General features: G+C 36.5%; 1 pseudogene; it reads right to left on the minus strand.

Moving 5' to 3' along the window:
- Positions 1 to 10478: 10478 nt before the first annotated feature.
- LOC101338408 (14-3-3 protein theta pseudogene) lies at positions 10479 to 11493 on the minus strand (annotated as a pseudogene).
- Between the last annotated feature and the right edge of the window lie 5047 nt (positions 11494 to 16540).

The raw sequence follows: 16540 nt of genomic DNA on the forward strand, positions 1-16540 counted from the left end.
CACAACTGCTGAAGCCCGCACGCCTAGAGCCCATGCTCCGCGATAAGAGAAGCCACCGCAATGAGAAGCTCGCGTACCACAATGGAGAGTAGCCCCCCTGCTCGCCACAACTAGAGAAAGCCCGCGCAGAGCAACGAAGACCCAACACAGCCAAAAATAAATAAACAAACAAATAGATTTATTTAAAAAAAATAAGCACAATGTTTCATGGGTGTGTATAGATTTTAGAGGCAAAATATCCTGTATTTGGGTGAGCTGTTTGTACCCAGACGCCAGGCACCTAATGTGTCTGTTTTCAGTGTGATCTGGAGAGAGAAATTTCACTTTATCAGATTTAGGTTGTAATATGATTGTGCTTCTACTAGGCATAATGACTCAGTAGTTCAAATGGTTTTGGAATTGTCTTTGGCATACAGATGCTGTATGATGTTTCTGGTAACCCCAGAAAGAAAATCAGAAAAATCCCTAGGGTAAGACCATGTCCTCCTCTTTTGGCAAATGTTCTACATTAGAAAAGCAGCTCCAGGATTGCAGCTGGATCCTTGTACAGACGAAATGACTGAACATGAGATACCTAAAGACCACATGAACCAAATTGCCCATTATGACAATAATCCAACAAACCTTAGCATTGGAGGTCAACAGGCAGCATTCCCTTATAAAGTAAATGTAAGATATACAAAGCAAAGCTCTATGAGGCCCCGAAGACATGCTTGAACTGCACAAGCACATAACTAAGACGCATGGCACCTGTTCCTACTGTTTCACTTCCTCTCTCTCTCAACCCACATTTGTGGTCTCATGGAAAGTTCCCTATGACAAGTTAATAAAAGAGGAAAAGGTGTGGGCCTTATTCATGGATGGATCTACAGTAAATTAGAACCAGATGGAAGTATACGACTAGTGCTCCACAATCCCCCTCAGAAATGGGCCTCAAAAGCAGTGGAAAGGCAAACCTTCCTGTATGGAAGTGGCTCTCCACATTATGGGAAGGGAGAATAACCTCGCATGGATCTGCTGGAACAGAACCTAGAAAAAAGTCAGAAAGTTAATGAAAAAGTGGTCTAGTAAAAGATAAATGAGAAAGATTGCTAGAATCATGAAAAGATTAATAATATGAAAGGAATTAGTGTGGAAGAAAAAAAGACTCATTCTTCTACTCTTAAATAAAACAAAAAGCAAATGTTTCTAAAAATATAGAGAAAATGAGCACCATGAAAAAAATGAAATAATTTCTTTTTAAAAATCTGCTGTCAATTATAGTCACTCTGTGACTCAGCTAAATTTCCCATTATAATTGTTTTCAGTTTCCTTGATTTGAAGGGAGCAATTGCCAACACTTGCTTAAATTTAGATCAGTGCAACAATATACTGAACTGCATTCCTGATCATATAGGAGCATAGTAATCAATAATTATTTCTGCCCCTTTTAGAAATGCTAGAAACCTGTCTTAAATGTTAAGTTGCTGAATAGGCCATGGATCATTATCATACAGAAGCAGGAATTCATGGTCTGAAAAAGCCCACCTTAACATTCGAATGAGTCTTGCTACTTCATGGATCCAGGTAAATGATTACTTAGGGCCAGTTGCAGGGTCATGCCAAAGCTCTTGAGCTCAGGATCATTTCAGGGGCCTACAATTAGGACAGCCCAATTATCTGGTGACTTAAATGACCCAAGTTTTACCAAAGCCTATGCCAACTTCAGTCCATCTTTGCATTTATCTCCTATAATTAATAAACTTATAATTAAGTAGCTTAGATTCTTTCTCTGATTATTAAAAGACTCAAAGACCTCTCTGTCAGAGGTCACAACAACATTGATCAAAAGTCTGCATTCATTTATTATGATTAGAAAACATATTATTTAACCAACTAAAAGTAAAAGAATACAAAGAAATATTATCAAGACCATTAAAGAGGAATATGTCTGTCCATACACAAATTTTTTTAAAAAATATTTCCTTTTTACTTAGGAATCCAACAGAGAAGTCCTCTTTGTTTCATAAAAAAGCACAAGTTGAGCATAGGGGGAAGCTGTCAGTGTGCCTTTTTAAATTCACTTTCAACATACTCTTAAATAAAGAACAAAAAGAATATTACTTTCTGCTACATGGAAGTTAGAATTCCTTCATTCATTTACAAAAATTATTTGGCTTGAACTGTGCATATAGCATAGGACATGCAATTGTTTGAGGCAGGAATACCCATTAGAAAGGCTATACAAAGTCTGTTCCTGCCCTCGAACCTCCTAGAACCTAGTAAAGACTGATTGAATGCCTGCTCTGAGGTAAATCTCCAGCCCCACAAACAGTTAAACTCATAACTCCCTCAAGTACATGCATTCACAGGTACACAGGCAGCACTTAACTCTCAACTGTTATGTCCAGGCTCTGTTCTCCCTCAGGTGAGAACAGCCAAAGTATTCTCTAGTCCAAGAGTCCAACAGAAATCGCTAGGACTTGTAAATATAGCAGTAGATAATCTTTACCTGCAATGTTAGAGATTATTTCTATGTGATTTCCCTGGCCCTTTCACCTACACAGGAGCACACTTTGGAACTCTGACTGTTATCCAGTATTGTACTTTTAGAAAATCGTAACTACCACTCAAAATAAATAAACTTAAAATAATAAGTGGGAAAATGAATGAGAACTTGTAAAAGTGTTTAATAAATTTGCAGCTAAAAAATGGTATTGAATTTGATTGGTCTAACTCTGTGATTAGAATTTGAATGAAAGTATATTCTTGGGAACATCTCAGATTTCAAGGTCATCTAATCAGATTCCTAACAGTTCTTCACTGACTAGCATCAGGTCCTACAAATTTCCCTAAGAAAATATTTTTATTTAACACATTTTTATCACCCAAAACTGGACCTAGGGCTTCCCTGGTGGCACAGTGGTTAAGAATCACCTGCCAATGCAGGGGACACGGGTTCGAGCCCTGGTCCAGGAGGAGCCCACATGCCGTGGAGCAACTAAGCCCGTGCACCACAACTACTGAGCCTGTGCTCTAGAGCCCGCGATCCACAACTACTGAGCCCGCATGCCACAACTACTGAAGCCCGCGTGCCTAGAGCTGTGCTCTGCAACAAGAGCAGCCATTACAATGAGAAGCCCATGCACCGCAGGGAAGAGTAGCCACCGCTCGCTGCAACTAGAGACAGCCCACGCATAGCAACAAAGACCCAACACAGCCAAAAATAAATAAATAAAATAAATAAATTTATTTAACAAAAAAACTGGACCTAAAGGCTTTAATAAGTGGTTTAGTTTTAGAATGTGGTTCTTCTGAAAGTCATCAAACTGATACATGCATCAGAAATTTATATCTGGGACTTCCCTGGTGGTCCAGTGGTTAAGATTCAGTGCTTCCACTGCAGGGGGCATGTGTTCAATCCCTGGTCAGGGAACTAAGATCCCACATGCTGTGCAGCCAAAAAAAATTAAAAATTGTATCAGATTATTCATAACAGTGTAAGTAATGTCCTTAGGCCATTTAATGTAGAACATGAAGTTCACAGTGGTGAGTACATGGTGAAACCAAGACCTCAGATCATTTTGTTTCCAGGGACTAGAATAAAATACTATAAGGATTTAAATCCTAGGATTTTATTTGGTTGGTCAGATGCAGAGAATAAACTATGAAAATACAATAGAACTATTGAAATTATTAACTTGAAATTCTCATGTATTTTTTTGCACCCGTAAATTATGTCCTCCCTGAATAATAAAATATTCTTTATATTTTAAATTGCATAGACAACTTGCAAATGGATACAATGTATTAAATGGCTACACTGTACAATGTAAAACACATTAGTGATTATTAGAACAGTTTTTTTTAAAAACTCCCAATATATTACTACGAATCCATGTTCATAAATTCTAAAATTTGTAAAAACGGATCTAGGCCATCCTTGAAACTGTCATTCATTTTTTAGATGCTTAGTAAACAGAACCAGCTGTGATTCTGATGGCTATGAAAGTAGATATAATACCTTTTCTTCTTTCTCTTATAGTCTTCTGTATATCTCTATGTTCAACAAATATAAAGATATGTTCCCAACAAACTACCAATGGCATTTTTCACAGAAGTAGAACAAAAAATTTCACAATTTGTATGGAAACACAAAAGACCCCAAATAGCCAAAGCAATCTTGAGAAAGAAAAACAGAGCTGGAGGAACCAGGCTCCCTGACTTCAGACTATACTACAAAGTTATAGTAATCAAGACAGCATGGTAATGGCACTAAAACAGAAATATAGATCAATGGAACAAGATAGAAAGCCCAGAGATAAACCCATGCACACATGGTCACCTTATTTTTGATAAAGAAGGCAAGAATATATAATAGAGAAAAGACAGTCTCTTCAATAAGTGCTGCTGGGAAAACTGGACAGCTACATGTAAAAGAATGAAATTAGAACACTCCTTAACACCATTCACAAAAATAAACTCAAAATGGATTAAAGACCTAAATGTAAGGCCAGACACTATAAAACTCTTAGAGGAAAACATAGGAAGAACACTCTACGACATAAATTACAGTAAGATCCTTTATGACCCTCCTCCTACAGTAATGGAAATTAAAAAAATATAAACAAATGGGACCTAATGAAACTCAAAAGCTTTTACACAGCAAAGGAAACCATAAATAAGATGAAAAGACAACACTCAGAATGGGAGAAAATACTTGCAAATGAAGCAACTAACAAGGGTTAATCTCTAAAATATACAAACAGCTCATGCAGCTCAATCAAAAAAACAAACAACCCAATCCAAAAATGGGCAGAAGACCTAAATAGACATTTCTCCAAAGAAGACATACAGATGGCCAACAAACACATGAAAAGCTGCTCAACATCACTAATTATTAGAGAAATGCAAATCAAAACTACAATGAGGTATCACCTCACACCAGTCAGAATGGTCATCATCAAAAAATCTACAAACAATAAATGCTGGACAGGGTGTGGAGGAAAGGGAACCCTCTTGCACTGTTGTTGGGAATGTAAATTGATGCAGCCACTATGGAGAACAGTATGGAGGTTCCTTAAAAAACTAAAAATAGAACTATCATACGACCCAGCAATACCACTACTGGGCATATACCCTGAGAAAACCATAATTCAAAAAGAGTCGTGTACCACAATGTTCATTGCAGCTCTATTTACAATAGACAGGATATGGAAGCAACCTAAGTGTCCATCGACAGATGAATGGATCAAGATGTGGCACGTATATACAATGGAATATTAGCCATAAAAAGAAACGAAATTGAGTTATTTGTAGTGAGGTAGATGGACCTAGAGTGTCCTACAGAGTGAAGTAAGTCAGAAAGAGAAAAACAAATACCATATGCTAACACACATATATGGAATCTAAAAAAAAAGAAAAAATTGTTTCCAAAGAACCTAGCGGTAGGACAGGAATAAAGACGCAGACATAGAGAATGGACTTGAGGACGAGGGGAGGGGGAAGGGTAAGCTGGGACGAAATGAGAGAGTGGCATGGACATATATACACTACCAAATGTAAAACAGATAGCTAGTGGGAAGCACCCACATAGCACAGGGAGATCAGCTCGGTGCTTTGTGACCACCTAGAAGGGTGGTATAGGGAGGGTGGGAGGGAGATGCAAGAGGGATGAGATATGGGGATATATGTATATGTATAGCTGATTTACTTTGTTATAATGCAGAAACTAACACACCATTGTAAAGCAATTATACTCTAATAAAGGTGTTAAAAAATATATATGTTCCCAAATTATTTGTAATATTTCACAAGGCTCCCTCCATAATGTTGTATGGTTATTATTCTTATTTGGAAGGAATGGATGTTGAGGAGAAAAGGATGCATTCACTTAACTACAGAACATTTTTACTTCTGGAGCTTCTAAATAGAGGTAAGAAATACACAGCAACAATATAAGGAACCATTTCTTAGGAAAATGTGTACAAAATATTTTAAAGAATTTAAAATATATTAAAAGAATATACTTTTACTGTTTAATGATCCTGACCCGGTGAATTTAGGAATAAAAGGTAAACTTACTTTGATAAAAAGAAAAAAAATAGAAAGAAAAAAAATAAAACCACCTCAGGAGATTTTAAATTAAAAGTTTAAAAATCACTGTTATTAAAAATGTAGGGCTTCCCTGGTGGCGCAGTTGTTGAGTCCACCTGCCAATGCCGGGGACGCGGGTTCAATTCCTAGCCTGGGAGGATCCCACATGCTGCGGAGCTGCTGAGCCCATGCACCACAGCTGCTGGACCTGCACTCTGGAGCCCTTGAGCCACAGCTACTGAGCCTACATGCTGCATCTGCTGAGGCCTGCGTGCCTGGAGCCCATGCTCCACAACAAGAGAAGCCACGGCAGTGAGAGGCCTGCACACCACAACGAGGAGTGGCCCCCGCTCGCCACAACTAGAGAAAGCCCCTGCACAGCAACAAAGACCCAACACAGCCAAAAAAAATAAAAACACATAAATAAATAAATTTACTTTTTTAAAAAAGAAATATAAACATATACTTAAGGTGTCATAAGAGTAGGAATGGGAACAGAAGGAAGCAAAGGAATGTTAATAAAGTCAATACATGTAAAACAAGTACATGCCTTGTATAAAGTCTCAAGATAGCAAGTTTTTGTACTTTAAAAGTCAGTTGTCGGAGCGGCTAGGCCCGTGAGCCATGGCCGCTGAGCCTGCACATCCGGAGCCTGTGTTCCGCAACGGGAGAGGCCACAGCAGTGAGAGGCCCGCATACCACAAAAAATTAAAAATATAAATAAATAAAAAGTCAGTTGAAATGGAGATTTCCAGTCTTCCTCCCCAGAGATTCTGAGTCTTTTGTTGTCTTACCCTTGACAGGCCATAGGTGATACAATTGGCCATTTACTAGTAATGCAGTGCATAGAAGCACAAGAGATATCCTAGTGAAACCCCTGGATGGTCCCCAGACGTACTCCTTTCTGCTCCCATTGTGTGACATCAAACTGAATACTTCATGGCAATTATCATTACTTCTGATATTACAGGAGCTCCTGTGTTTGTTTGCTGGTCCACGGTCAGGAGGAGGAGCTGAAAGCAGTTTGTTCCTACTCACAACATCCAATTCAGTGAAATTCTCTGTCCCCTGGCTGACTGAGTGTTACCTCCCTGAAAACCACAATCCTCAATAGATGTTGATAGGAACTAATCCTATTTCCAACATATAGTGCCTGGAACTGTATATTTTAGCTTTAGGGGATGCCCCAACAGAAAATAAACTGTTAGTTGATTACATAATGGCCTCCTAGGGAACAGCGCCTTACCCCTACAGGGTATTGTCCCTAAGCCAGTGCTTTGGCTAAGCCTTTAGCAGTATGTTCTGTCATCCTAGTAGGTCAGTTGCATGCAGGAGACCAGTGGATCCTATCGTTATGCTTTTTATTTTTGTGCCTCCTTTACCATCAAATGGACCTCGGTCTGAAGCAACATCCTTTGGGATAACGTGTTTATAAATCAGACATTCTATAAGCACTCAGATGGTGGTGGGGGTGGACACATTGTAGATAAGAAGAACCAGCCCATATCTAGAGTAAATATTGATTGTAATTTAAAAAAAAAACACTGCTATCTCATCCAAGACCGAAGGGGCCCAATGTTATCCCTCTGTGATCAGTAGCTAGTTGGTTTTCTCAAGGATTGGTCCCATATCAATCTCTGCAGCTGACTGAATAGTCATTCAGACAGAAGCAGTAGCTAATAAACCCTGGTAAAGGAAGAATATGCTATAGAGTCCATGCATTGCCTCTACACCTTCCACAATGGCTACTCTATTTATGGGCCCATTGTATCATCTTGTGCTGGCATTTTAGGATTCAGATCTAAGCACTTTACCACTCTTTCAGTTAGTAGTGGGGAACGATCCATGAAGCTGAAGTTAGGAGTTGAAGTGCAAGGGTAGTAAATACCACGGGAATCTGGACTATTTATTCAAGTAATTTTCTTGTGCCTTCTGGACTTAAGCTGGTTCAATCTCAATTATAAAATTTCTATTAGCCAAAGGGTTGTTGTACTCACAGTGGAATTTATGACCCAGAGAATCTGATAGTATCCAGGTTATTCCAGCTAGCAGTCATTAAAGCTATCACTTGCTTAGGTTAATGTAATCTACCTAATGTATTTGGTTTTTACATGTACTAGAAAGACAAAATAAGCAGGGAAATTATGGGAACCACCACATCTGACTTTTTCAAGTTATAGATGGTACAGATTCTGAAATTTGTGTCTTTTGTATGCTGTAAGAGAGAGAAATCGAACTTTATTTTCTTCTAGCTGTTTTCACATTAAATAAACTATTCTTTCTCACTGGATTTATATTTCATCTTAGACATACATAAATTATCGTGTATACCAGAATCTATTTACAGACTGTCTTTACAGACCAGTTCTACTGATTTATTCCTATACTAATAATAAGTAGATTTGATTACAGTAACTCTGTAGTATGTTCTGAAATCTGATAAGTAAATCCCAACTCAATATATTTATTGGTAATAAAATTTTTGGCTAATCTGAACCATAAAGTCTTGCAGAATATCTTGAGGTTATTTTATTCGATCTATATCTCCTCAAACAGTGTTTGAATTCTAAAATATTAGTCAAAGAAAATGTAACTCATATACATTGTCTTCTCATCTAAGAACATGACTGTATTTCCTTTTGCCGTATCTTATTTTATATCTGTCTATTAAATTTAAAATCTGTTTTCCTTGAGTTCCATAGCTTTCTTGGTAAAGTTATTCTATCTCTATTATAGATCTTTATTTCCAGTATCAAAGAAAGCTATTGCTATTTGTTGTATTAATAACACTATATTACCACATTCTTATTAGTTTTAACAGCTTTACTGAAATATAATTAAAGTAAAATAAACTGTACATATTTAAAGTGCACACTTAATAAGATCTGGCATGTGTATGTACCTGTGAAACAATCAAGATATTGATTATATTGATCACTCCCAAAAGTTTTCTTATGCCCTTTATCACACCTCTTTCCCACCCCATTCACTCCTGTCCTTCTACTGCCCCATTTCCAACTATTATTCTGCTGTCACTAGAGATTAGTCTGCATCTTCCAGAATGCTATGTAAGTGGAATTTAACATTATGTACTGATTTTAGCCTGATTTCATTCACTCAGGATAGCTAGCTATTTTCAGAATCACTCTTTTTGTAACAGGTATCAGTAATTCATTTCTTCTGATTGAAGAAGATTGTTCCATTATGTTTGTTTAGCCATTAACCTGTTGATGGCTATTTGGTTTGTTACCAGTTTTTGAACATTAGAAATAAAGTTGTTATAAACATCTGTGTATAAGTCTTGGTATAGACTATGCTTTCATTACTATGTGTGGAATGCAGAGCAAAATGCTTAGATCTCATGGTAGGTGAATGATAAACTTTTTAAGAAACTGTCAAACATTTTCCAACATTGTTGTACAATTTTACATTCTCACCAGCAGTGTACGAAACTTCCAGTTTATTCATATCCTCATCAACACTTGGTATGGTCAGTCTTTTTAGTTTTAGACATTCTTACAGGTTTACAGTGGTATCACATTGTAATTTTAATTTGCATTTCCCTAATAAAGTTGAGCATCTTTTTTGTGTTTATTTGCTATCCATATGTTTTCTTTATTGCAAGAACTTGTTCAAATCTTTTGCCACTTTTTTTTTTGGTTTATAAAATGTAATTTTATTTTATGCTACTCTGCTATTACATAGGGCATAACATTTTCACAAGGCTTTTTTGGGACTACAGTCAATGATTATTAGAGCAACATACAATAGTGGTCCAACTCTCTAAATAACAATCATTAGACAAACTGGACACCCGCTCACATGTGTACAAATCTGCATGGAAAAGTACTAAAGTTTTAGACTTGGACTTGTGTACTTTATTTCCCCTTTCTAGTGTATTAAGAAATGACATGCACTTTCATTTGCCAAAAGCAATGCTTGTATTTTGGCAGCAACATGCTACTTCTATTACATAGTAAAGGGAATACCAGAACTACAAAGGCAGGAGATGTAAGTGAATTTTTATTGGGAAGGGAAGTTGTCAACTTAAACAGCAGTAAATGAAGAGTGAATGAGGAAAGTCCCTGTTGTCACAGATACACAAGACCTCCATCATATATGATACAGGAGGCATTTTAACTTGTGACCCCCAGCCTCAAAATGTCAAATGTTTTTCCATTCAATCTAATACTTCTGGATTCCTACCAAAAAGGAATATATTAAGAGGATGGAAAAGTTGCTTACTGAAAGAAAATCCCCAAAGAAGAGTAAGGGAGGGAATGTAGAAATCAAGAAGTTATGTAGAACACTCTTTAAATTGTAATTAACTACATTTTCATATTTTCACAGTAATACAAAACACAGTCACGTGCAGAACTGGTTCAGGTTACTTAAATACCAGATAGATTTTTAGTTCTCTACATAAGTGTTTGGAAGTTACTTGTGTTTTTATAAAATGAAGCTATTAATACTTTTCTACAGCAGTAACTGCACACTAGGAAGGCCAAGACAAACACAAATCAAGGAATGGAGTTTTCCCAAAGCTGCAGTGTGAAAAGACTATAAACAGTTGATTCCATACACATGAGTGTGTTTCTTTGCTATAGGAAATCCAAATGGAATAAGGAATGGAGATGAGTAAAAAGGTTTCTTGAGGGGAAGAAGGATGACACCCTGTATGCACTTAGTTCTCTGCCCCTTCTGCCACATCACATTCTTCTCCTGCACTGTCTGATGTCCATTATGTTAGGTTGTCTCTAAGCAACTGAATGATGAGGGTGCTGTCTTTGTATGAGTCTTCATTCAGTGTATCAAGTTCTGCAATGGCTTCATCAAAAGCCGTTTTAGCCAGTGTGCAGGCAAGTTCTGGGTTATTAAGGATCTCATAGTAAAATACAGAAAAGTTAAGAGCCAGCCCCAGGCGTATTGGGTGTGTGGGTTGCATCTCTTTCTTGCTTATATCAATAGCCTCTTGGTAAGCTCCTTGGGAATTATCTATTGTTTGTTTCTGATCATCACCACAAGCAACTTCAGCAAGGTACTGGAAGTAATCTCCCTTCATCTTCAGATAGAAGACCTTACTCTCTGGATTAGTTGCATTGGCTATTAAGGACTTATCCAACAATTCCAGGACCGTGGTGCAGATGGACTTCAGTTCGGACTCCACTTTCTCCCGATAGTCCTTAATCGGCTGCAACTTCTTGTCGGAGGTGTTGGTCTTCTGCTCGATGCTCGAGATGACCCTCCAGGCGGACGTGTGGCCCCCGACGTTCTTGTAGGCCACCGAGAGCAGGTTGCATCCTCGTTGGACAGCTCCGCGCCCTGCTCCATCACGGCTTTCATGCAGGTGGCCATGTCGTCATAGCGCTTGGCCTGCTCGGCCAGCTTGCCCTTCTGGATCAGCTCCGTCTTTTCCATGGGGCCGGGAACAGGACAGCGAGGGCAAGCACCAACCCGGATGGCAAGGAGGAGTCTCTTTTGCCACTTTTAAATTGGATTTTTGTTATCTTATTATTCAGATTTGAGTTCCTAATATATTCTGACAATCATTCCTTTATCAGATATGTGATTGGCAAATATTTTCTCCCAGTCGTTGGCTTGTATTTTCATTCTTTTAACAGTCTTTCAAAGAACAGAAATTTTAAATTTTGATGAAGTTTAACTTATTAATTTGTTTTTTTATGGATCATGCTATTGATGTTGCAACACAGAGTCACAAAGGTTTTTCCCTCATGTTGTCACCTAGAAGATTTACAGTTTTAGGTTTTCAATCTAGGTTGATGATCCATTTTGAGTTAAATTGTGTGAGATGGTTGAAATTCATTGTTTTGCATATGTGTTTTCAGTTGTTGCAACACCATTCCTTGAAAAGGCTATCCTTTCTCAACGGAATTACCTTTGCAACTTTGTAAAAATTTAATTGTCAATATATGAGTGAGTCTATTTCTCAGCTCTATTCTTTTCTACTGACCTATACATCTATTTTCATGCCAATACCAATCAAAACATTACTGTAGCTTTATAAATCGTATAATATCTTAAAATCAGGTAGTATTAGTTGTCAAATTTTACCCTTTTTCAAAGTTGTTGGCCATTCTAGGTCCTTTGCATCTTCATATAAATTTTAGAATCAGTTTATCAATTTCTACCCAAAAAGAAAATAGTCTGCTTGGATTTTATTGGGATTTAGTTGAATCTATAGATAAATTTGGGGAGAATTGACATTTTAACCCTATTGAGTCTTCTGACCCATGAACATAGTTTATCTCTCTAGATCTTTTTAAATGTTTCTCAGCAGGGTTTTGCAGTTTTCGTTAGATTTATCCCTAGTGGTTTCACATTTCCTGAGGCTGATGTACATGGAATTCTTAAATTCCAATTTGTGAGTGTTAAAAATATATAAGATTTCAAAAGTTTTTTATACATTAATACTGTATACTGAACCAAAGATTAAAGGAATATTCTAAATGCTTCTAGTAGGGAGGCAAAGGGGAGGTGATAAAAATCTGACTGTGCTCAGACTTCTTACTTGAAACTCTTGAAGCCAAACTATAATGTCTTTGAAGTTTGAGGGATAAATTATTTCCAATTTAAAATTCTCTTCCAAGTCAAGCTATCATGAAAGTTTGGAAGTAAAATTAAATTTTTTTTCCAACAAAAGAATAACTAATACAGATTTGTTCAGCATTATCTTAATTTTGTACTTACTGTATCAGCATAATTATAATAGCTCTCATTCACTTTTCAATTTTTCTTCATAAATATCAACAATTCTGAAAGTCTGCCTTATATGCTCCATAAGGAAGATCCTAAGGTTATGTTCCTGCCCAACAATGACATAAACCATTAAAGAAGACTCAGAATTCAAGAAACAGAAGATAATGTAGGAAAGTAATAAAGAGAAATTATAATGTGACTGATTAGAAAAGGAATTACCATAGAAAGGATTTTCATTCCTGGAAATAGTCAAACAGTCATAATAACTATCTACCTTGGGTTTTGTAGAGAAATCTATGGGAGGGCTAGATTAGGTGAACTGTGGTCTCCAAAGTTAAAAAAAATCTTCTATTGTAAAATAACAGTTCTTTGATTATGATTCATAAATGTCTGCTTCTTTTATTGATGCTAATGTCAATGCTAACAACTTACATTTAAAGTTAGCATACATTTTCCCCTTTATTCTGAAGCAATATTTAAGAACTTCAATAAGATTGAGTAAAACTTTTTAAAAGTTATGAAATAGTGAATATAGACTAGCTTGTTTCATAAAGTCCTAGGGAAACAGATATGAAAGAGATATCAAAGTTTGTCTGCCCTTAATAATGATAATGGAATTACATTTGTGTTCTCTTGACCTACTTCTCTGATGACCGATAAAGCCTGTTGATAAGAACACAAGATTACATATAATTATCTGTAGAGTAATAACTGTCTATATGGATATTAAAACTATAACTTTGACGCTGGGTGTTACACTCATTCAAAAGAGTTTAGCAAACTTTATGTAAAAATTTTAATCTCCATGAATAGAAAGCTTGTCAGAAGTTATTAAAAAAAACAAATTGAAATTCCCATTTTAAAAAAAAGATTTCAGTTAGACTGAATCATCAACATTGTCTAAAGACTGATGGAAAGATTCAGTTAAAAAAAAAAAAAGATGAGATAGGATTCTCATGAAAAAGGAATCTTATTCTTGCTTAGTTCAAACGCATTCATTCAAAAATAACTTATTAAGCACCAAGGATATTCCAAACACATGGTGACCATGATGATCAGGGGGAAAAGCTACCTTAAACTTCAGACAGGAAAATGTCAAAGAAAGTAGTGAAAGATATAAATGGTCATGTAGTTTCAGACTCTAAAATGGGAAAGTTCAGAGTTTGGAAATCACTTGAAATTGAATTTCCGCCTATGAAATTACAAGAACACTTATCAAGGAGAGGATCTGAAGATTCATAGTGGCTCCATAAAGATCACTTGGATGGTTTTAAGTTTTAAATTTATATGTAGAAAAGAGGTATAGAGGCATATAACCAAGCACAAATATGAAAGAAACATGAGCCTGTGAGAACAGTGCCAGAAAACCGAGAATGAATTGAGGTTTGTGAATAAACTGCATAAGGAAAATAAAACATTTTTAAGTTACATTTATATCCAGAGCAAGAACAAAGAGAATTTACCTGTAATATGTCTGGCAAGATTTTATAAATTGAACAAGTGACACAAAATGGGATTTGGAAAATTCTATTTTACTTCCATATTCTCTGACCAGAAGAATAACTTTTAGCCTAGAGAAGGTTGAATAATACGGGTAAAAGCAATTGAACCTCAGCATATGTAAAGAGATGATAAGATAGCATTTAGCTTCTCTAAATGATTTCAAGTCTCCAGGCCTAAAAATATTAAATACTAGAGTATGGTAAAAACTTACAGATGAGATAGTGAACTGCAGGAACGGAAATTTCTTATCTTTCAGCCACCAAGGAAAATGGGAGATGTGACTAGGAATCCAGTTATAAACATTTAGTCTTGACTTTCAAAATGAAAGGAAGAGATAGTGTCTTGGAAGAATTTATTATTATAATTTGTGTGTTTTCACACTGCTCTAAGCCAGTAGCTAGTCCATTAATACATCCATGTCTCTGGGATGGCTGCAGATGGAAAGCAGACAGAGCTTATGATCAGTGGCTCCTTCAGTCTTTTGTGAAAACCTACGTTTCTTAAAGAGAGGGTGTTGGGTTGCAGATGCCATTAATGCTCACCTAATATTCAAAATATTCTCTACAATTCCTAGCCTCCCTGGCATTTGATTTGGGACCATGTGACTAGTTCAGGCTAATGAATTAAGAGTAGAAGCAAAATATTTTATTTCCAGACCAAGGCAGTTAAAAGTCAAATTCTTCCTCTCACTCTCTCTCTTTCCCTGCCACAAGTTGAGATGGTGGCAGCGTAAGATGGAAGAAGTCTGGTTCCTTGAGTGACTACAGAAAGGACAACCTATGACAACTCACATCAGACCTTATGTGGATAAAATATAGCCTTTCGTTGTGTTAACCTACCCATTTTTCATGGTATCTTAAGGTAGCTAGCATTAATTTCCTTACTCTCTGAGTATAGTTACTCATTTAACTAAAAAGTTTAGAGACAGATAAAGCCTTAGACATTGCCAGACTAGAATTTTCATTTCATTTATAAGATGTTTTGTCAACTATGTGTTTCAACTAAGCCTTCACACTTAGGCTGGCATCCCTCATGTTAGCAAAGTAGCTATAAGCAGTTACAGGCCTCATATCTGCACATCTTATCATCCAGAGCAAAAGAAAGAGACTTCTTTTTCCTCAACCTAACATTCTATCCAATCAAAGAAGATCTATTCTCTGACTGAGCTATCCATGAACCAAGAACTGTGACATACTTAAATTATGCCAACTAGCTTCAACAAATCAGGGCTAAGGCCTAAAGAAGATATGAATCAAGCCCTCCCAACCTCATAGCTGGTACAAGTCAAGGGGAAGTTGGAATGGATCTTGCAGAGAAACAGCAATGAAATATACTAAAGAGGTCTTGAATATCCTTAGATCATTTTACTTTATCTTATTGAAAATGTTCATAATGATTTAATAGCTTATTTAGTGGATTCATAAAGCTTGTAAAGAAAGTCATTATGTTCGACAATACAATAAAGTTTCAGAATAATGGTTCAAGTCTAACAACATAAACATTTCTTAAATAGAAATTAAAAAACTAATATGTAAGATATTAGTAAGAACCTGGACTTGGATTTTTAAAAATTATACAAATACAGGTCCAGTAGGTAAAGATTATTAGTACCTCCTGTAAAAGATTAGGGGGTTATAGTTTAACAGGAAACACAATCAGTCAGCAATGTGATGAGACCATCCAATAAGGTCAATGTTAAATTGCACAAATGGACATAGAAAATCTCCAATGATACAGTGAAAAATTTCATGATATTCTATATAAATGAGACCACCCTTAGAATCTATGTAAAATTCTGGAAGCACAATTCAAGAGGAATATTGAAAAATCAGGAACATCTGAAGAAGAATGAACAAATTAATGAAATTGAAGCTGTATCAGTTTTGGAGCAGTTGAAGGAAATGTGGAGGATGCTTAGCCATGAAAAGAGGGGCTTAAGAAGAATTTGTTAACTGTCTTCAGACTTCTGAAATGCTGTATATTCATGCACATACAACTTGTTTGGAGGGAATCACTAGGACAAAAGAACTGAAACACACAAAAACAGATTTCAACAGTATACAGAGAAGGCTTTTGTAACAGTTATAGATATGCATGAATGAAAGAGGATGCCTCAGCGCAGAAAGCTTTCTCATCACCAGGGTGAGTTCAAGAAGTAAGACTAGCTTGTCAGATGTGATATGGAGAAGATACAAGCCTGCAGTGATACTTGAACAAGACAATTTTTATAATCCCTTTAATGTCA

The sequence above is a fragment of the Tursiops truncatus genome, chromosome 4 (assembly GCF_011762595.2).
Source record: "Tursiops truncatus isolate mTurTru1 chromosome 4, mTurTru1.mat.Y, whole genome shotgun sequence".
Lineage (NCBI taxonomy): Eukaryota > Metazoa > Chordata > Mammalia > Artiodactyla > Delphinidae > Tursiops > Tursiops truncatus.